Below are 21,376 nucleotides of genomic sequence, written 5' to 3'. Positions count from 1 at the left end.
ATATTGACCAACAACCACAACCATCTTCTTTTGTGCTAGGTATGACTCCAGCCAGTGGAGAGTTTTCCCCGATTCCAATTGACTTCAGTTTTACTTTCGGTTCCTTGATGCCACACTTGGTTAAATGCTGCCTTGATGTCAAGGGCAGTCACGTTTACCTCACTTTTTTGTCCATGTTTAGACCAAGGATATTAACCAATGTTATCAAAAAAAATCTCAATGTTTCAGTATATAGCATGAATGGGGGTCACACACTTACATACCAAATAATGTTTTTTTTTTTAAATTACATTTAATTAATTAAAATACAATTTAATTAAACATTTAAAACAAACATTTGAAAAATAAACTTAAATGTTTTAAAGGGCTAAAAATAACCGTAACTTATTTTATGTGTTTTAACATTTAATTAATTGAAAGATATTTTAATATTCATTTAAACTCTTAGGCTGGTAAAAGCAGACCTTGTGCCTACTCTAACAAGGTGCAAACATTTCACAGGCATTCACTGGACAGTAGCTGGGCAAATAGCCCAACTCCACCTGCAGATGTCCATTTTCCGGGGCTGGTTACGATCTGTCAACAAGATTCTTAGCAGATTGCAAGTTCCCGGGTTTTCGCGCATGCGCTTCACGCACCGGAAAATACGGGCAAAATATCTTCAAATATTTGAGTTTGCATTGATTAGATATACGACCAGGATATGAATAGGGTTACTTTGTCCCACTCTAAAAGTGATATTTATTGTAGAATATTGGTATTGCTTGTTTTGATAATTCTTGTATTTAAATATTTTTTTTAAAAGATCACTGCTTTAACATGTTACACAACTTACCCATGATGCAACACAACCGTGTCATGACAGAGCACCTTTGCAAGCAGTGCATGGAATGCACAAAAAGAAACAGAATTTTCACAATGGTAAATAAAGGCATGTGAGATTACAGTGTACATGGAAAACTTCCAAATCAATTATTTAGATGAAGCAAGCCGTATGAACAGGTTACACTGCTTTGCATACGATGTGCCAGTCTTGGAAAATGACAATCAGGTGCATGCCCTGTCTATGCCGAAGTTTTTTTTTAAAAACAGGAAAAATATGCTCGACATTTGCAAACAATCACAATAATTGCAAGACAGCAATGTGAAACTATGGGCCCAAATTTCCACAAGAAAAAAAACGGGCGCCCAGCTCGCCTAAAACGGCGCCTAAAAAAATTCTCGGTAGTCTCCATCGACTTACAGGTCCTGTGGCACTCGGCGCAGCCGGCACGAACTGTGGGGGGGCGGAGCCAGGTCCCTGCGCTGAAAACAGTGCCGGGACCTCTGCACATGCGCGCTACAGTCGGCACGCAAGTGCAGTAGCTCCAGGCACCGAACTGTGTGGGAGGGGCCCGAAGCACGCAGCCCCTAGCCCTGGCCCAATGGCCTCACTGGGGCTGCGTGAATGAGGCTCCTCCCATGGCCAGCTCCTGCTCCCCGCCCGACCAGACCCGACACTCGCTCCCTCCCCCCCCCCCCCCCCTCCCCCGGCCGACCAGACCCGACACCCGCTCCCCCCCCACCCCGACCGAGACCCGACACCCGCTCCCCCGCCCCGACCCGACACCCGAGACCCGCTCCCCACCCCCCCGCCCCGACAGAGACCCAAGGCCCGCTTTCCCCCCCCCCCCCGCCCCGACCCGAGGCCCGCTCCCCCCCCCCGACCCGACACCCGCTCCCCTCCCCTGACCCTTTTCTCCCTCCCTCGCTCAGCGGCACGAACAGCTGCAGAATTCTCCCTGGCTGAAGCACTTTCACACAGGTAGGAAGATGGTTTATTTAATCTTTTCTTGGCTTATAAATGTTTATTCAGGTTGGATTTATTTGTATAATATTTGTTGAAGTATAAATAAGGATTTAGTCAAATTTAATGAGTTCCCTTCTCCCCCACCTCGTTCTGGGCGCCTAATTTGTAACCTGCGCCTGATTTTTTAATGTTTAGTTTGGAGTACATTTTCACTGTGGAAACTTTCAAATCAGGCGTCAGTGGCCGGACACGCCCCCTTTTGAAGAAAAAATTCTGTTCTAAACTAGAACTGTTCTACCTGACTAGAACTGCAGAAAAAAAAATGTGGAGAATTGCGATTTCTAAAATAGTCCGTTCTCCACCAGTTGCTCCTAAAAATCAGGCGCGAATCATGTGGAAACTTGGGCCCACAATTACAACATTACTGACAGAATAGCTTCAATAGGAATGCCAGCAAACATTCAACAGTAAAACTAAAAAGCACTGTTCAAAAATAATGAAAATTGAAGCCAATCCCAGATCTTTGCCAGGCTATATAAACTTAAAAATGCAATGACACTGTGATTGCAAATATGCACCCTACAAATGATCAGCCATGATCTTATTGAATGGCGGTGCAGGCTCGAAGGGCCGAATGGCCTACTCCTGCACCTATTTTCTATGTTTCTAAATGTGACCCATTCTTCATGGCAATAATATACACTTGATAATTCAAAGTCCCTTTTTAGGTTAAAAAATAATCTAGTAATTCAAATTAAGCAATTGGAATAATGCAAAACTGGAGGCATTCCCACCCCAACACAAAGTGCAATTTGAATCTGAATTATCTAGCAATTTGAATGAAGCAACTTCAAATAATCAGTAGATTTGCACTGCGAAAGATGAGCCGCTCACCATTGCACACCACTCGTTTCAGAAATACATGTCAAGACAAGAAAAATTGCAAAGTGTTACAGGAGAGGGACCTGGGGGTCTTGTGCATAAAACACAAAAAGTTAGTATGCAGGTACAGCAAGTAATCAGGAAGGCAAATGGAATCTTTGTCCTTTATTGCAAGGGGGATGGAGAATAAAAGCAGAGAAGTCCTCCTACAACTGTACAGAGTATTGGTGAGGCCAAACCTGGAGTTCTGCACACAGTTTTGGTCTCCGTATTTAAAAGATATTCTTGCATTGGAGACTGTTCAGAGGAGGTTCACTAGATTGATTTTGGAGATGAGGGGGTTGGCTTATGAAGATAGATTGAGTAGGGTGGGCCTATACACATTCGAGTTCAGCAGCACGACAGGTGATCTTATCGAAACATACAAGATAATGAGGGGGCTCGACAAGGTGGATACAGAGATGATCAGGTAGAGAGCAGGCGGCAGCAACAAAATGTAAATGATGGTCACGCCACTGTGTCACGGGAAATTGATCTGAATGACCCTGTGTATGTGCTAAACTATGGACATGGTCCCTAGTGGATCACAGGCACGGTGACAGCTAAAGAAGGGAGTAGGGTGCTTGTAGTCAAACTAGACAATGGACAAATTTGCAGAAAGCATCTGGACTAAACGAGGCTGCGGTTCACAGACTGCCCTGAACAACCCACAGCAAACACCTTTTTCAAGCCCACAACACACATCCAAAGGATCAACGACACCACCCCGGACCAGGAAATCGAACCCATCATGCCCAACAGCCCAGCAAGGCCAGGCTCACCCAGCAGCCCTGCAGGGCCAACACTCCAGCCCAGCGAGGGCACAGCCAACACACCAGAACAGACATTTGTACCGAGGCGGTCCACCAAGGAAAGAAAGGCTCCCAACCACCTCACCTTGTCAATAGTTTTCACTGACTTTTTTTTGGGGGGGGGCGGGGGCGTTGGGGGAAGTGATGTTTGTCTATCTGTAAAGCATGCACTCCCATGTTCTGCCACCAGGGAGTGCATCCCCTGAAGTTCCAAGGGATCCCAGCATCCCTTGGGAGCACTGTATATAATAAGCCGGCCCCCTAAGGCCTGTTCCTCACTCTGGAGTGTTTTAATAAAGACTGAGGTCACTGTTACTTTAACCTCCTTGTGTGCAGTTTCATCTGTGTTAGGAACACAATACTCCCCTTTTCTTTTCTTTCCCTCCTGCAACACTGGCCTCTTCAGTGGTGCATCTCCTCCTGTACCTTTCCAGAGTAGCCATTCAGGAGTGTGTGGAAAATGTAATCACGCTACTGAATTATGAAGATATCATACCAAACCCTGTCCTAAACTAACACGGTTGCATAGACCACATACATTTTTCCAGCAGGTCACCAGAGTCAGAACTCTAGCTGACCATTTTTCCCCCTCGCGCTTAGAAATAACAAAGTTCAATTTAAAACCCAACCCTCCCGAGAACAGCTAGCTCAGCAGAACAGGCATTTAAACTGGAACCTACAGATATGCATTACTTTGTTCTTCACTAGCACAACCTTGTATTCACTGGGTAATCAGGTGTCCGGATAGTATACTCCATGATGAAGCAGCACAAGGACCAACATACAAATTGAACTTGTGACAGTCACCAATCTCTGCAATATCATGGGTGGGGTGGGGTGGCGGGGAGGGGGGGGTGGGGGGAAGTCGGACATTCAATGAAGACCACACAATTAAGCTGAGAAAATTGGAGCAAGGTTAGCATGCCAATCCTTCTGCATGTTTGAGCTGCATGTTACAGGCCCAAAGGTTGTTCTTTTCACCAAAGATAGTGTACTGTGATGGTTATCAATATGAATAATCCAGTAAGATGTTTTGGTTTGGACATTCTTCCAAAGACTTTCACCTCCTTGCGGCCAAGAGGCAATTTCCATATTGGTAATGTGGTCATTAAGGTACTGGACTTGCAGCCCAAAAGGTCTCAAGTTCATGTACCCCTTTAAGTTGTCCCAAGTAAACTCAATAAATCTGGTAATTCATGTGCAAGTACAGTAGAGGAAAAAAATCAAAGCTGGCAGATTTTTGTAAAAACCCAATTGGTTCACTAATGTCCTTGAGGGAAGGGAACCTGCCACCCCTACCAAGTTTGGTCTATATGTGATTTCAGTCCCACATCATGTGGTTGACTCTTAAAGACACTCAAATGACCTAGCAAACTTCTTGGATATAAAGAACAGAATATGAGAAACATTAGATAGATTCAACAACCCAGGCATCAGGTCAGGACAAGACTTCAACAATCTCAGCCCAGTCAACACTGCGAACTGTCCGTCCAGGATCAGGGAAAAAGGAAAATTACTTATCAATAAACTTCAACATTGAGCTCCCACTCCAATGCTTTTTGTATGATTCATTCACCTTTGAAGTGTTTCACTACCACCAAGGACAGACCTAAAACCACCAGTACTTCGTGTCCCAATATGACTCAAAATGCTATCTTCAAGTGTGAAACGGGCAGAATCAGTAATTGCAATGCTGACAGCTATTCACAGTTCATGCAGACATCGGTGTTGCCGCAAGGAATATTTACCATACCAACACCAATAACGATGTTCAGTTCGATTAATTCCTCACTTCAAATTACTGTCATCACTGGTGACAAAGCCTATAAACCACCAGGTCACAGTATTTAATCAGAAGGTTCTCGCCATGCAACAACCGAAGTTAGAGGAACAAAATCCATTTTCATTTCTCAGCATTTTTCAGTTCAAAAGGAATACAGTACAAAGATTTCACACTAACATTAATTCAATGGTCTGGCAGCCACAGATTTTTTTTCCAGATGCTGCAGCCTCAAGTCAGAATTTCACATTCAACTGTTCTATCTTGTTTATGTCATACTATCTAAATGTGTGTTATCCGCTATGTTAGCCATATCTGACTATTGCGTCATCGCCCCATCCCTCTGAATCTTTCTCGCCGCCATGCTCCACCTCACAGTCAACAAGCTCCCCGCTGGAGTGGAACTAAACAGAACCAGTGGGAACCTGCCCAACCTTCGCCGTCGCCAAGCCAGGTCCAAGACCACTCCAACCTCTGTCGTCAAGCTACAGTACGCGGACGACGCCTGCGTCTGTGCACATAGAGGCTGAACTCCAGGACATAGTCGACGTATTTACTGAGGCGTATGAAAACATGGGCCTTCGGTTAAACATCCGTAAGACAAAGGTCCTCCACCAGCCTGTCCTCTCTGCACAGCACTGCCCCCCAGTCATCAAGATCCACAGCCCGGCCCTGGACACCATGGACCACTTCCCATATCTCAGAAGCCAACAAGAGCAGGCATCGACGATGAGATCCAACACCGCCTCCAGTGCGCCACTGCAGCCTTCAGCCGCCTGAGGAAAAGTGTGTTTGAAGACCAGACCCTCAAAACTGCCACCAAGCTCATGGTCTACAAGGCCGTAGTAATACCCGCTCTCCTGCATGGCTCAGAGACATTGACCATGTACAGCAGACACCAAGTCGCTGGAGAAATATCACCAACGATGTCTCCGCAAGATCCTACAAATCCCTGCGAGGACAGGCGCGCCAACATCAGCGTCCTCGTCCAGGTTAACATCCCCAGCATTGAAGCACTGACCACACTTGATCAGCTCCGTTGGGCAGGCCACATAATTCGCATGCCAGACACGAGACTCCCAAAGCAAGTGCTCTATTCCGAGCTCCTTTACGGCAAACAAGCCAAAGGTGGGCAGCGGAAATTTTACAAGGACACCCTCAAACCCTCCCTGATAAAGTGCGACATCCCCACTGACACCTGGGAGTCCCTGGCCAAAGACCGTCATAAGTGGAGAAAGTGCACCCGGAAGAGCGTGAGCACCTAGAGTCTCAACGCCGAGAGCGTGCAGAAATCAAGTGCAGGCAGTGGAAAGAGCGTGCGGCAAACCAGTCCCACTCACCCCTTCCCACAACGACTATCTGTCCCACTTGTGACAGAGTCTGTGGCTCGCGTATTGGACTGTTCAGCTACCAAAGACTGTTCAGGAGTGGAAGCAAGTCTTCGTCAATTCCGAGGGACTGCCCATGATGATTGGGAATGGAGATGTGGCTAATTGCATTCTTGATTAGCTAAGAGAGAAATGAGTAATAGACACTGTTATTGGACATGTGATCTCAATGCACATGCACTCATTTTCACAGCATATGCATATGTACTTCAACCTTGTGGTTGGTAAAATGACAAAACAAAAAGCAGAATATACAAGTGTGATATATTCACAGGGTACAGCACACACAGCTTCCTAACATGGCAGGCAGCTCTCAGAAGTCTCCGGAAAGGTGCCTGGGTTGTTTATTATTAACCCTGCACTTGCAGTACACAATACGTCCACATCCACAGTGTGGAGCTACAAACATTACAAGCTGACAGACATGACACTTCTCCCTCCTTAATGAAGAAGTCATCATAACAAACATCATACATAACTTTCATGTTTATACATAACAGTATATAAACCTTTTTTTTCCATGTTTACAAATTTAACTTTACCACTTGTTTTCTGTTTCGAAGAGGATACCTTCGCTCTCGAACAGAACCTTCCAAACATGGTCTTGAATCTAAACTCATTCAAGGCTCATCCTGAGGAATGTTTTCCTCCATGGAATTTCCTTGATTTTCATTTGAAGTCACTAACTTCAGGCTCTTTGTTTTCCTGACTCGGACTCAGACTTTCATTGTGATTCTTTCCTGGATTTGTTTCCAGTACATTGGATTTAGAATTTACTACTGGTATATCAAAACTATATGATGAGTCAGAAATAATTGAATCATTCCCACCTTCAATTCCTTCCATGTCTGTAGGTAAAATATCAATATGAACAAACCTAACCTGTCCATGATCAAATATCTTGACCAAATATGTGCAAGGACCACATATCTTCACTACTCTTCCTGATAACCATTTTAATTATTTATGGTGATAGTTCTTCACACTCACCTTCTGGTTTAATTTCACACTTCTCTCTTTTACTCTACCTTTATCTTGATTCTCTTTCTGTCTTAATTGTGTCTCTTCTACGAACTGTGCCAAATTTGGCTTTAACAACGAGAATCTGATTTGTGGCTGTCATTTGAGAAACAACTCTGCTGGTATTCTACCAGTAGTTGTATGAGGAGTATTTCGATATATAATCAAAAAATTAGCCAATTTGTGATCCAATGACAACTGTCATTTCCTTGGATTTGGATCTAACATTTGTTTTATGAGGGCACGTTTTACAATTTGTACAGTGCGCTCTGCTGCACCATTCGAAGCAGGATGGTATGGTGGAACCTTGGTATGTTTCACACTATTTTTGCTCGTGAATTGTGCAAATTCTTCTGAATGAAATTGTGGTCCATTATCCGAAACAATCTCTTCAGGGAGGCCAAATGAAGAAAATAATTTTCGTAAAATGTCCAATGTTTTACTTGTTATTTTCCACGTTGGAAACACCTCAACCCACTTCGAATGGCTATCAATCACAATGAACAATTGTTGTCCTTCTAACTCAGCAAAATCAATATGTAGCCTTTGCCACACCCTGGGAGGCCATTTCCATGGCTGTAATGGTACTGGTGGTGGTTGCTTGCTTACCGGTTGACATGTCGTACACTGACTCACGATGTACTCTATATCTTTATCAACACCTGGCCACCATAAGTAACTGTGTGCAAAACTCTTGGTCAAGCACATTCCCAGGTGCTGGTTATGGAGGTCTCCTAATAATTTGGACCTGAATTTATTTGGTATAACCACTCTTGCACCCCACGATACAATCTTTCTCGACCTATAATTCATTTATACGAATGAAGAATGGATGTGTATCTTTGTCTGTTCCCTGGTTTGGCCATCCATTTGCAATATAGTCATACACCTTTGACATCACTGGGTCACATTTGGTTGCTCTACCAATCTCTTCAGCTGTGACTGGCAGTTCATCAATGTATGAAAAATAAAACACTTCTTCCCTGTCGGGTGTAACTTGTGATGGGGAAGGCAATCTAGCATTACTGTGATCAGCTGATCGTCTATTCAATATCATATGTATATGCTGACAAAATCAAAGCCCATCTCTACATCCGGGCTGCAACTAATGTTGGAACTGGGGACTTTGGATGGAGGATTGCTGTTAGAGGCTTATGGTCCGTAACGATGGTAAACTTACGACCATACAAGTATGTGTGAAACTTCTTGACCCCAAAAATTAATGCCTAAGCTTCCCTTTCAATTTGCGCATAATTACTCTCACTGGCACAGAGTGCGTGAAGCAAAAGCAATTGGTCTCTCCTCCCCACTAAATATGAGAGTTTACTGCCCCAACTCCATACGGAGAGGCATCACATGCTAGCTTAATCTCCTTCGATATGTCAGTGAACTAACATGGTGCTCTTTACTAATTTGCTTTTACACTCCTTGAATGCTGTATTGCATTCTTTTGACCACTTCCAATGGACCTGTTTTTTCAAAAGTTCATTCAGTGGATACAATACTGTCGCCAAATTTGGTAGGAACTTTCCATAATAGTTCAAAAGACCCAAGAATGAACGAAGTTCAGTGACATTCCTGGGAGTGGGTGCATTTCCTGGGAGTGGGTGCATTTCCAATTGCATCCAATTTTTCCATAGTTGGATGCAAACCATCTTTGTCTACTCTGTACCCTAAGTACTCCACTGAGTTTTTAAATAACTCAGACTTACAAACAGACACTCTTACTCTGTGCTTCTCGAGCCGTTTGAGGACTTCATTCAATGTTATTATGAATTTGCCTATTTGGTGCTGAAATTAGTATGTCATCCAAACAACAAACTACCCCTTCAATACCTTGCAAAATCTGGTTCATCACCCCTTGGAATATGGCAGGGGCAGAAGACACTCCAAACGGTAGCCTATTAAATTGATATAGGCCTAGATGAATATTTATAGTCAAACATGACTTGGACTCATCTAGTTCAAGCTGTAAGTAGGCATTCGTAAGATCCAATTTTGAGAAGATCTGACCACCCGTCAGTGTTGTGAACAAATCTTCTATATTCGGCAATGTATTGGGGACATTACCCTCTAGAACCTGGTTTATGGTTACTTGAAAATCACCACACAATCTTACCTTACCATCGGACTTAGGTACAACAACAATGGGTGTAGCCCAATTACATCGATCTATCTTACAAATAATGTTCTCAGTCTTTAGTTTTCTGAGTTCTTGCTCAACTTTCTCCTTGAGTGCATATGGTACAGAATGTGGCTTGTAGTAAACCGATCTAGCGTCCTTCTGTACCCTGACACTCGCCTTGAAGCCTTGGATCGGACTGCCCGTTTCACAGAACACCTTTGGATACTTCTTGATAATTTCATCCGTTGATGAAAATCTCGCTTCCACAGAAAATCTTACTCTAATCCAGCTTCAGTGAGCTCAACCAATTTCTTCCGAGTAAGGCAGACTTGTCTCCTTTCACTACTATTAGAGGCAAGTTCTGAAATTGATATTTATATTTCACCGGTACGGTGAAACGACCTGCCACAGGAATTTTCTCTCCCGAGTAGCCTCGCAGCTCTATCTTGGATTTCTCCAGTTTAAAATCACGCAATTTGTCAAGGTATAGTGACTCCGGTACTACACTCACGGATGCACCAGTGTCAATTTCCATTGGTATCTTGAATCCCGCAACATCTATGTGGATTTTGATGCTTTCCAAATCGCTGTCCGTTAACCTTGTGCGCCTGATGATGTGTAACTCTAACATCTCCTCGCCCTCTTGTTGTTCTTCCATGCTATTTAGTCTCTTGGGATTTCTACTCATAGCTTTGAACGCTGGACTCAGCTTTAAAAACTGGTTTACCCTTCAGTTGGCATGCCTTCACAAGATGCTCAGTCTTTCTACAGAAGAAACACTCTGCCTTCGCGTATGGTCAACTTTGAGCAATGTGCTGTCCCAGGCACGACTTCAACACTGAGAAACTGGAAATTCTAGCAGAGACTTTCGGCCATACTTTTACTTTGAACCTGCAGGTGATTTACTCGGTTGACTGACGACCGTAATTATTATTTAATTCTCGGGAATATTGTTCGGCCATGCCCATCGACCTCGCTGTCTGACAAGCAATCTCAAAAGTCAAGTCATCAGTCGTCAATAACTTCCTTCTGATCGCATTATTTTTCACCCCACAAAAACGATCCCGTAATGCTCTGTTTTGAAAGTTTCCAAAATTAGTGCAGATATAGCTTTTTTAATGATACTTTCATCAGCCTTTTGATTCTGAATCCCGAAACGATAGCTTTCAGCAATTTCTAACCGTTTGGGGTTATAGTGCTGCTCCAGCTTCATTAAAATCTCTAAGCGTTGTGTCCCTTTGGCTCGTCAGGCCACAAGCAGATTTACAAGAGTGTCATATAATGTCGGACCTGCCTCCGATAAGAAGATCACTCTCTTACGTTCCAACAAAGCCCGGTTCTGGACTGCATTGTCTGGAACTTCGATTGTGTTATTTGCAATGAAATACATTTCTAGCCGATCCACATAGGCTTTAAAACGTTCCCGGTCGTGTCTATATTCACCCAAATATCCCAATAGACCTGCCATTTTAATTTCTAGCTGTTCACACCGTGTGCTGTATTTTACCTTGGATTTTGTAGCTTTTTTCCCCAAAGACAGAAACTTCCAAAGTCTCTCTGTCGGCTGGCTGAATCCTTCAACAAAATTTTAGCTTTAAATCATCCGAGCAATCCCATCTCAATCGCTAAATGTGATATATTCACAGAGCACAGCACACACAGCTTCCTAACATGGCAGGCAGCTCTCTCGGAAGTCTCCAGAAAGGTGACTGGGCTGTTTATTATTAACCCTGCACTTGCAGTACACAATACGTCCACATCCAGTGTGGAGCTACAAACATTAAAAGCTTACAGATATTACAAGTATTTCTTCATGGTTGTATTCACTTTACTTCTTTGGTTATCTGCTAAAATGGTGGGCACAGTCACTGGTCAGCTTGACCAATCAGTATTGCCACTACAGGCCAGGAAAAAAAGCAAACCCGACCAATTATGAGCATCGAAGAACAAGCAGCATCCAACCGCGTTCTGGATGGAGAGCTGGGGCACGTCTGGAGCATCTTGTGGTGAGTCAACATTCTCAGCAAACATTCTGATAAATGAAAAGAATTGATCATAACTGCTGGACAAAAACCTAGAAGATGCACTAAACTGTGCTGTGTCTGATAAATTAATGCCAGAATTCCAAACATTGGGTAAGAGAGAATGGTGACAGATGTTTGTCAAGAGTATGTATACACACACACGTGAACTACATTTACCTATATTGTATGTACGGTGCTTTCTACCAAAGTGAATGTAGCTAAAACAGCATCACACAGCCATCATACTTCTGGCTAGTCAGCAATTTATATTGGACAACACTTAACTAAACATTGTAAATTGCAACAGTCTACCTCACGTATAAAAGATTCAACTCTTATTAAAAAGTAATTGGATGTTGAAGGCTGTAATTCAATAGCAAGCAGCAGATGCTCACAAAGCACTCGGATTCAAGAAGCTTTGTCACTGGTAACCCTTTGATCAGGTTATAGTCCTACAACTCCATTCCACATGGCCTCCATTATAGTATGACAATAAGCTCAAGTTCCATCAGCTGTGGTACGGTACAAAAGTACATCCCTGCAAGTTTTGTTCTTAGTTTAAAGTATGAAGCCAACTTTTTTCCAAAATTTATTAGTGGAAAATGGATATGTTTTGTCCTTCTTTACATTCAAATGAAGGAAACTATTTTTTTTTTTTTAAAAACAGCATCAACAAAACCCACAATGGAATAGTCTGACTGCAATTATCATGTGCAATGCAATCCCAAACCACACAATTGCTGCCTATAATTAGATCTAAACCTTAAATTGGAAACTGGACTGAGATTGCCATACAATTTATTGCAATTAACATTATGACAGCTATGACCGACAATTGCCTTTCTGTATGCCGAAGAGATGACTTCAAATTTTTTCCATCTTTACTGTTCAAAGTCACCATTCTTCAGGCTAGGCCCTAATGTGGCTTTTCAATGCTCGGCTTCCCTATGCTCTGCATTCAAAGCACACAACTTTTGCAGCAAATGGCAAGTTGTAATAGAGCTTACTGACAAGGTAATGCCAATATGAATCAGATTCCTACTGCTATATTTCATGGTTACATTTTTTTTTTAATCCCTACATTGCAGATTGCCTCAAAAGCCAACTTCAAAAAAAGATACAGCTTAAATTTTGATGCCAAGAAAGGCTCAGATAACTGGCAGCACTGGCAGGGTTTGGAGTGAGACAGAGATAATTTGTTGAGTGGAAACACGGATATCTGATGCCATCCAGGGAGGGGGGAGGAGGGGGTAAAGCAGCAAAGTTATGAGATGGTAGGGGAGAAATACCAGCAGAGATTGGCAGCATTGGTACAAGGTGCTTGAGTCTGGGAGAACTCAGATGGTGTGAAGAGGCTTATTGAATGGTGGTGCAGGCTCGAAGGGCCGAATGGCCTACTCCTGCACCTATTTTCTATGTTTCTATGAATCAGTGACCTACTTTTGTAAGCTCTCAAATATCTATCAATAGCAATAATGGTTCAAAAGATATTGGCTCAGCAGCCTGTATTTGTTGAAAATCCAACAATCCCATCACGGTTACAAAATACAAGACTTAGCTTAAAAATCCAAGTTCTGGTAATGGAGCAGAAGGCAAGACCTGAAGGAATGACCAGCACAAGCAGGGCAAGGTTGTTTAACTACGAGAATGCAATGAGTCAGTTTAAATACACCTTGTGACCACCACCCCCCTCCATTTTATTTATTTTAAATGTAAATGAGGTAGTTGATGGGGAGCTAACATAACTACTTAAAAGGGCACCAAGGTTGCAAAGAATCTGGTTCCCAAGTTCTACTTGGTTTGGTGATCTTGCACAAAGCCACAACCTTCCCCACCGCATTAAAGTAAATCAATCCAGTACTCGGATTGTGTGCCACAACCACCTGAAGAACTATCATATGAGTTACCAATAAGATTTGGCGATAGTTTCATTTCATGCATCATCCCCTTTGTTACAAACAGAAAGCATAGCTGTACCTTAGAGAGAGAGAGATGTTCACACACTTGGCTCAAAATAGAAACCTTTCTACCTCACTGGCAAATAGTTTGCCTATGCTCACATGAATAGCCACCAAGGCAAAGGTACTAGGGGCTTGAATCTTTCCAGAAGTCTCCCTATCACAAGATCCAGTGCCTTCAGGGAGAAAGTTGGAAAAAGGCTATCTTAAAAAGGACTTGGTCTCATTCATGTTTAGCTCCGTCGTCTTGCGGCTGTACATAAGCAATATAAATAGCACACAGTGTGTTCAAAACGCTTTCACTTGCATAATATTTTTAAACATGACAAAATTCACACTTTCAGCAATTTCACTCAAACACTCAAATATATATTACAGTAATAATTCACGTTTTTATTAAATATTCCTCTTGGGAGCAACTACATATCTGGAGTCAAATTGCATTTGTTTTCCCCAAATACTTTCTTCCCATTTTGACTTCACATAATCTGAACAGTTCCAGCCTGCATTCCCCACCCTAATACAGGTAGAAACAAGTGGGAAAAAAACTACCGTTTTGACTATCAAATGGCAGTAAGCCCGCTCAAGTCTTCCGGGACGTAGCCTAGTTTATATAAAAGCTTGACTTGACACAATGATGTGGCTGAATGAATCCTGGCTCGGAGCCCAGGCGACCAACAGGTTGGTTCACCTGCAGCGTCTCTGATCTCAACCAGCGGGAAACTTCCAGAGGGCGAAGAAACTAAAAGAACACGGGGAGCGGCGGTTGGAGAGCTGAAAAACACGGTGTCCTCCAGCAACGGGTGTGGGGTGCGGCCGGAGCTGGCAGTCGCGAGCCGACAGGGTGAGGGCTCCGCTCCGGGCGAGCGACTGTCGGCCCCTTGAACGCTCACCAAGACCCCGCCCCGGGGAGGGGGGGGGGGGCTGGTTACTCACCACAACCCGACAGGGTCCAAAATAAACAGACCAAACGCAGCGGGGACCGTACGCTGAGCCGCGATCCTGGCCCGTTGTGCCGTGCCGTGCCAGTGCAGCGCCTCCCTCACCTGCCGTCACCACCTCTCACCGGCACCGCATGAAAGAGTGATCGAGAGAGAAAGCGCCACAAGTGGGAGAGTCGGACTTGGACTTAACTCGGAGCTGACGGCGCGTCACGCGTCTGGCGCTTCTTCTATTTCATTATTATTATTTTTCAAACCCCCACCTCTCAGTCTCGGTCACTCCGGCACGCAGCTCTCGGTCTCGGTGACTCCGGCCCGCAGTCACTGCGACGCCCGACTTACCGCCGCCATGTTTGTTTGTGACTTTTCACTTCACTCGGTCAGGCCCCGCCCCGCACGATGATTGACAAGGGAGGTTGGCCGCTGCGCTCAGTTCCGACTTCAAGGTGCAAGCGTTCTTTCGGATTGGGCCAATAACACTGGCACTGGGTCACACCAAACAACAATCAGCACAACAAGTTCCCTTTTTAGGACACCACGAATGCAGTAAGTAAACGCATGGTCTAATCAAACTAAAAGAAGCTCAACATAAGCAACAAAGTCCCAATAAAAGCAAAGGGAACATTCTCAATTAAATTGGAATGATGCTCTAGGCGCCTATAGCTCGATCTTCCTCGCTGCAATGCTCCACCTCACACTCAACAAGCTCCCCGCTGGAGTGGAACTAAACAAGAGAACCAGTGCAAACTTGTTCAACCTTCATTGCCTCCAGGCCAGATCCAAGACCATCCCATCCACTTGTCGAACTACAGTACGCAGACATTCAGAGGCTTAACTCCAAGTCATCGTCAACATCTTCACTGAGGCGTACGAAAGCATCGGCCTTACACTAAACATCCGTAAGGCAAAGGTTCTCCACCAACCCGACCCCACCACATCACTGCCCCCTAGTCATCAAGATCCACGGCGCGGCCCTGGACAACGTGGACCACTTTCCATACCTCGGGAGTCTACGATCAGCAAGGGTAGACATTGACGACGAGGTTCAACACTGCCTCCAGTGCACCAGCACAGCCTTCGGCTGCCTGAGGAAGAGAGTGTTCGAAGATCAGGCCCTCAAATCTGGCACCAAGCTCATGGTCTACAGGGCTGTAGTAATACCTGCCCTCCTGTATGGCTCAGAGACGTGGACCATAAACAGTAGACACCTCAAATCATTGCCGAAATACCACCAGCGATGCCTCCGCAAGATCCTGCAAATCCCCTGGGAGGACAGATGCACCAGCATTAGCATCCTCAACCAGGCCAACATCCCCAGCATCAAAGCACTGACCTCACTCGACCAGCTCCGTTGGGCGGGCCACATTGTTTGCATGCCCGACACAAGACTCCCAAAGCAAGCGCCCTACTTGGAACTCCTACATGGCAAGCGAGCCCCAGGTGGGCAGAGGAAACGTTTCAAGGACACCCTCAAAGGCTCCTTGACAAACTGCAACATCCCCACTGAACCTGGGAGTCCCGAGCCAAAGACCACCCTAAGTGGAGGAAAAGCATCCGGGAGGGCGCTGAGCACCTCGAGTCTCATCGCCAAGAGCTTGCCAAAAACAAGCGCAGGCAGCGGAAGGAGCGTGTGGCAAATCAGACTCCCCACCCACCCTTTCCTCCAACGTCTGTCTGTCTCACCTGCGACAGAGACTATAATTCCGTATTGGATTGTTCAGTCACCTGAGAACACACTATTAGAGTGGAAGCAAGTCTTCCTCGATTTCGAGCGATGCCTATGATGATGTTATAAGGCATTTTGTACTCTGTGGTGCCCACCGGTCGCAGAAGGCATCAAGTGTACCAGCGGACACTGCATTCTCCCTCTCCAGGACCGCCCAGGCATGGACAAGACCGTGGAAGAGAGGCAGGCAGCCGGAGCAACTACCCCCATGCGACCTGCCCATCCTGGACCTATAAATTGCTGTTACAGCCTGTCCCAGCAGCAGACCCACCAGAAGATCCTCTGTCTTACTCATCCCTTCGCACCAAGTGGCCAAAGATCAGGAGCGTGCGGCTAAAGAGTAACCAAAGGTTGATGAGCAGCCCTGTCAGATAGCTGCCTGTTTTAAATGGGCTAATGAAGGTGGCTCTATTTTGCTTGGGCCAATGGAGTGACACCGGGCTAGTTCAATACACCGGAACAAATGGCCTCCGGAGGAGGTCGCCACTGGAACCACACTAGTGGCCCAGAGAGCTAAATATGCATGCATGTTGTTAAATAGTAATACAAGTCTCATCAGTGAGACATAGGTTTACTCTGGATGTCGCCATCAATCTTTATGCACTGTTCTTTTCAGAAGATGCCAGTAGCAAAGTACATTTGATCCACCTAAAATGAAATAATTTGGCACGTTGGATGGAGGATGCTATAAATCTCTTGCAGTGCCCACTGGTTACAATAGACTTCTTGTGACCGGGCAGACACATCATGTTTGTATTTGATGGCCACTCAGGCACGTACCAGAGCTCTAAACATGGACATAAAGATGGAGAGACCATTCTCACCAAGCTTATGTATCCTCGACCTCTATATACCACCTCTTGACAGCCCCAGGAACATATCCACTTGACCAAAGTTAGCATTGTGCGTGAGAAATGCAGCCAAAAATTAAGGAGCAGCCCTTTCAAATAGTGGGTTAGGAGCTGCAATATCAGGCACTGAAAAATATATGAATGTGGTCTCATAAAAGAGGAAATAGCAGAGGCCTTGACCATCATTTTCCAGTCCCCTCTGGATCTGGGCATGGTGCCGGAGGATTGGAGGACTGCTAATGTAGTACTCTTGTTTAAGATGCGAGAAAGGGATACAGGCCTGTCAGCTCACCTCAGTGTGGGAAAAGTATTGGAAAAATCCTGAAAGACAGGATAAATGTACATTTGGAAAGGCAAGGATTAATTTGGGACAACTAGCACGGATTTGTTAAGAGAAGACTGTGTTTGACTAACCTGATTGAATTGTTTGAGGAGGTAACCAAGAGGGTCGATGAGGGTATTGCATACGATGTAGTATATATGGACTTTAGCAAGGCTTTTGATAAGGTCCCACATGGTAGACTGGTCATGACGGTTAAAGCCCATGGGATACAGGGCAAAGTGGCAAGTTGGATCCAAAATTGACTTGCAGGTAGGAAGCAAAGGGTAATGATTGATGGATGTTTTTGTGACTGGAAGGTTGTTTCCAGTGGGGTTCCGCAGGGCTTAGTACTGGGTCCCTTGCTTCTGGTGGTATATATCAACAATTTAGATTTGAATATCGGGAGTATGATTAAGAAGTTTGCAGACGACACTAAAATTGGCTGTGTGGTTGATAATGAAGAGGAAAGTCATGGGCTGCAGGAGGATATCAATCTACTGGTCAGGTGGGCAGAGCAGTGGCAAATGGAATTTAATTCAGAGAAGTGTGAGGTGATGCACTTTGGGAGGGCTAATAAGGAAAGGGTATACACATTAAACGGTAGGCCACTTAATAGTGTAAATGAACAAAGGAGTGCTTGTCCACAGAACTCTTTTTGGGAGGAAACTAAAACATTAAATCATGTCCCCCCGGTCTGGGGGAGACACCAAACATTTTCAAGGCCCTTTTTTTTGTGTATTTTTTTGGGGGGGGTTTGTGTTTTTGTTTGTTTTTTAAGTTTTTTTTGGGGCACTAAAATCATTTTTTTTTTCTCCAGGTGCCCCCTATAAAAGGGGAGGGGGACACTAAAAAACACCGGCAATTAAAACAAATTAAACTTTAAAATAAATAAAATTTTTCTTATCTTGCCCACGCCCGAGCCCCTCTGCGGTATTGGTCAAGGGCTCGGGCACAGGTTCAGGGCACCCCGCGCTCGCCGATGACTGGGTTGGGCTGAGCGCGGTGATCAAACTGTCTGGCGCACTGAGGGGACCCGCCTCGAGATGTTTCGCCTTCCCCCGCGCCTTCTTTCCGATCGGACGCTCTCCCTCCCCCCCCGCCGGAGGCCGTGAAAACAAAGGCCCCCGACAATGTCCGCGCACCCACAGCTCCCGGCACGCGGACGCTACTAGGAGGAGGGGTGGCAGCGGCACCAGCCTTGACCGCCCTCGGTGGTTTGGCGGCCTTGGAGGCGGGGCAGTTCTTACGAACATGCCCCACCTCCCGACAGGTATGGCACCGCACGCCGTCCGACGTCCAGAAGACGCGGTAGGCAGTCCCCTCGTGCACCACATTAAAACTACCCTCTGTTGTCTCCTCCCGCGCCAGCCGGACAAAGAGCTGGCGGCGGAAGGAGAAGACGTGGCGCAGGCTGCTCTCCCTGAGGCCGAGCGGTATGGGGTTAATCCCTGACCTTACCTCCCCCAGTTGGTGTAGGTGAGGGAGGAGGACCCCAGTGGGAACAAAGAGCGGGACGTTAGAAAGGATGACCCTCTGCGCGGTGGCCTCGAGAGGGTCCACCAGCAGGAACGTCCCGCCCACCGTGCGCCCCTTTTCAAGGGCCAGGGACACCGCCCGCTCCGACCCCAGGAAGAATACAGCCTTCCCAGACATCTTGGAGGCTGCGACAATGGCCGAGGGGCCGACTACCCCAGCCATCGCCCGCACGCACTCCTCGATGCTCATTGTGGGGTGAGTGTAGCTCTTGACCCCGTGTTTTTTTGTTATAAGTCTGAAAGGTGGCAGGGCAGCGGGTGGCGCAGGAGGTGCCGTGGATGTGGACGCCGCCTGCGCGTATGTCTTAGCTGGCTCTGCCACCGGCATGGATGGGGTCGCCATCACGGGGTCCCTTTAAGGGCTACACCCACCCCAAAGTCACAGGCCTTAATGTTCTTAATTGGCCTCGTTTAAGTGTATGAGCAGAGGAGCTCTCAATGAGGCACACCTCTCCCCTGGTTGACTATTGGGGAGGGGCCTTGCTCCCTCTGCTCAGTTGTCTTAATTGTTTTTTTCAATTAGGAGGAAAGGGCTCTCAGAGAGAGAGGGGAGAGACAGAGAGAGAGAGAAAGTGCGCAGGGGGGGGTGGGAATGAGGGAAGCTGCGAGGTCAGGTCTCCCCTCACAGTGATGGGTGGGTGTTTTCTTTGGGGTGCACTCCCTAGATGATGGAAAAAAAAGCAAGACACAGTCTTTAGGATGGTCTTCTGGTGGGGGGAGAAGATGTCTTCACCTGGGGCAGCTGGAGCCACCCAGGCACACACTCCCAACGATGTTAAATAGGGTAATTAATGATTCTTCAGCCAGGTAGCTCCAGCTATCCCAGGCTAGGCAATGGGGGAGGGGTGCTTCAGTGATGTGTGGGGCCTAGCTGTAAGCAAGACCCCCATACACACTTCCACACACACACACACCCCGCGATGTTCCGGGCCTCGATGAAATCTTCTTTTCTCCCCCCACCAATAAAACAAAGTCTTTCGGGGAATGCACCAAAACACATCCACCTTTTGATGATGAAGTCTTTCCCTCCTTCCACACTGGATAGTTGTTGTTCTTTTCCCCCTCTCTCCAACGCTCTGCAGCAGTATTAAAGGTTGTTGAATTTTCTGCTCTCCTCCTCACCCTCTGGATGAATTGGAATTGTAGTAAGCCCCTTCCTCCTCTTCCTGGGCTGTTTCACAGGTCTCACAAAGGCCTTCCAGGCAGGAGCTACAGCAGCAAGCTCCTTCTCTCACAGCAGCACAGCTCCAACTGAATAGGCCACGCCTCCAACAGCTCCACCATTGGTCCACAGAACTCTTTTTGGGAGGAAACTTAAACATTAAATCGTGTCCCCCTGGTCTGGGGGACACACCACACATTTTCAAGGCCCTTGTTTTTTGTGGGGTTTTTTGTGTTTTTGTTTTTTTTAAAGGTTTTTTTTTGGGCACTAAAATCATATTTTTTTTTCTCCAAGTGCCCCCTATAAAAGGGGAGGGGGACACTAAAAAACACCGGAAATTAAAACAAATCAAACTGTAAAATCAATAAAATCAAATTAAAATTTGGTTGCCGGGGGTAACGATGCACTCCAGTCCCTCCGGCGCCCACCTCTCGCAGAAGGCCGCGAGCGTACCGGTGGACACCGCGTGCTCCATCTCCAAGGACACCCTGGCTCGGATGTACACGCGGAAGAGAGGCAGGCAGTCAGGCTGAACGACCCCCTCGACCGCCCGCTGCCTGGACCGGCTGATGGCACCCTTGGCCATGCCCAGGAGCAGTCCTACGAGGAGGCCCTCAGACCTACCCGCTCCCCTCCGCACAGGGTGCCCAAAGATCAGGAATGTGGGATTGAAGTGCAGCCAGAATTTCAGGAGCAGCCCCTTTAAATAATAAAAAAAAGGGCTTCAACCTCGTGCATTGGATAAAAACATGGAACACGGACTTTTCCAGACCGCAGAAATTGCAGGCGGCCTGGGAGCCCGTGAACCGGCTTAAAAATTTATTGCATGGCAATGCTCCGTGCACCACCCTCCAGGCCAAGTCCCCGATAAATACTGGGAGGACTCCCGCGTAGAGTGCCCTCCATCGGGAACCCCCGCCTCCTTCGGACGGCAAGATGGTACGCCATGGCGTGTCCGGACGGCAGGCGAGGATGGCAAAGTTGAGAGTGTGCAGGAGCAGCCCGTACAGGAAACCTCTCCG

At 46.1% G+C, this 21,376-nt stretch overlaps 1 protein-coding gene across 9 annotated transcripts in view; it reads right to left on the bottom strand.

Moving 5' to 3' along the window:
- Positions 1 to 15,138, bottom strand: part of dennd4c (DENN/MADD domain containing 4C) — a 234,982-nt gene extending 219,844 nt beyond the window's left edge. For 7 of the 9 annotated variants that reach the window (XM_070880881.1, XM_070880910.1, XM_070880927.1 and 4 more), the window contains exon 1: positions 15,022 to 15,138. The gene's annotated coding sequence lies outside the window, so the exon portion shown is untranslated. Of the gene's footprint in view, positions 1 to 6,642; positions 6,670 to 14,863; positions 14,885 to 15,021 lie in introns of those variants that run through there. The other 2 variants (XM_070880889.1, XM_070880899.1) reach the window with 2 other exon arrangements.
- Between the last annotated feature and the right edge of the window lie 6,238 nt (positions 15,139 to 21,376).

Source organism: Pristiophorus japonicus, chromosome 1, assembly GCF_044704955.1.
Source record: "Pristiophorus japonicus isolate sPriJap1 chromosome 1, sPriJap1.hap1, whole genome shotgun sequence".
In the NCBI taxonomy this organism is placed as follows: Eukaryota; Metazoa; Chordata; class Chondrichthyes; family Pristiophoridae; genus Pristiophorus; species Pristiophorus japonicus.
Note: the sequence above shows the minus strand (reverse complement) of the source record. Positions and strands in the feature narration are given on the sequence as shown.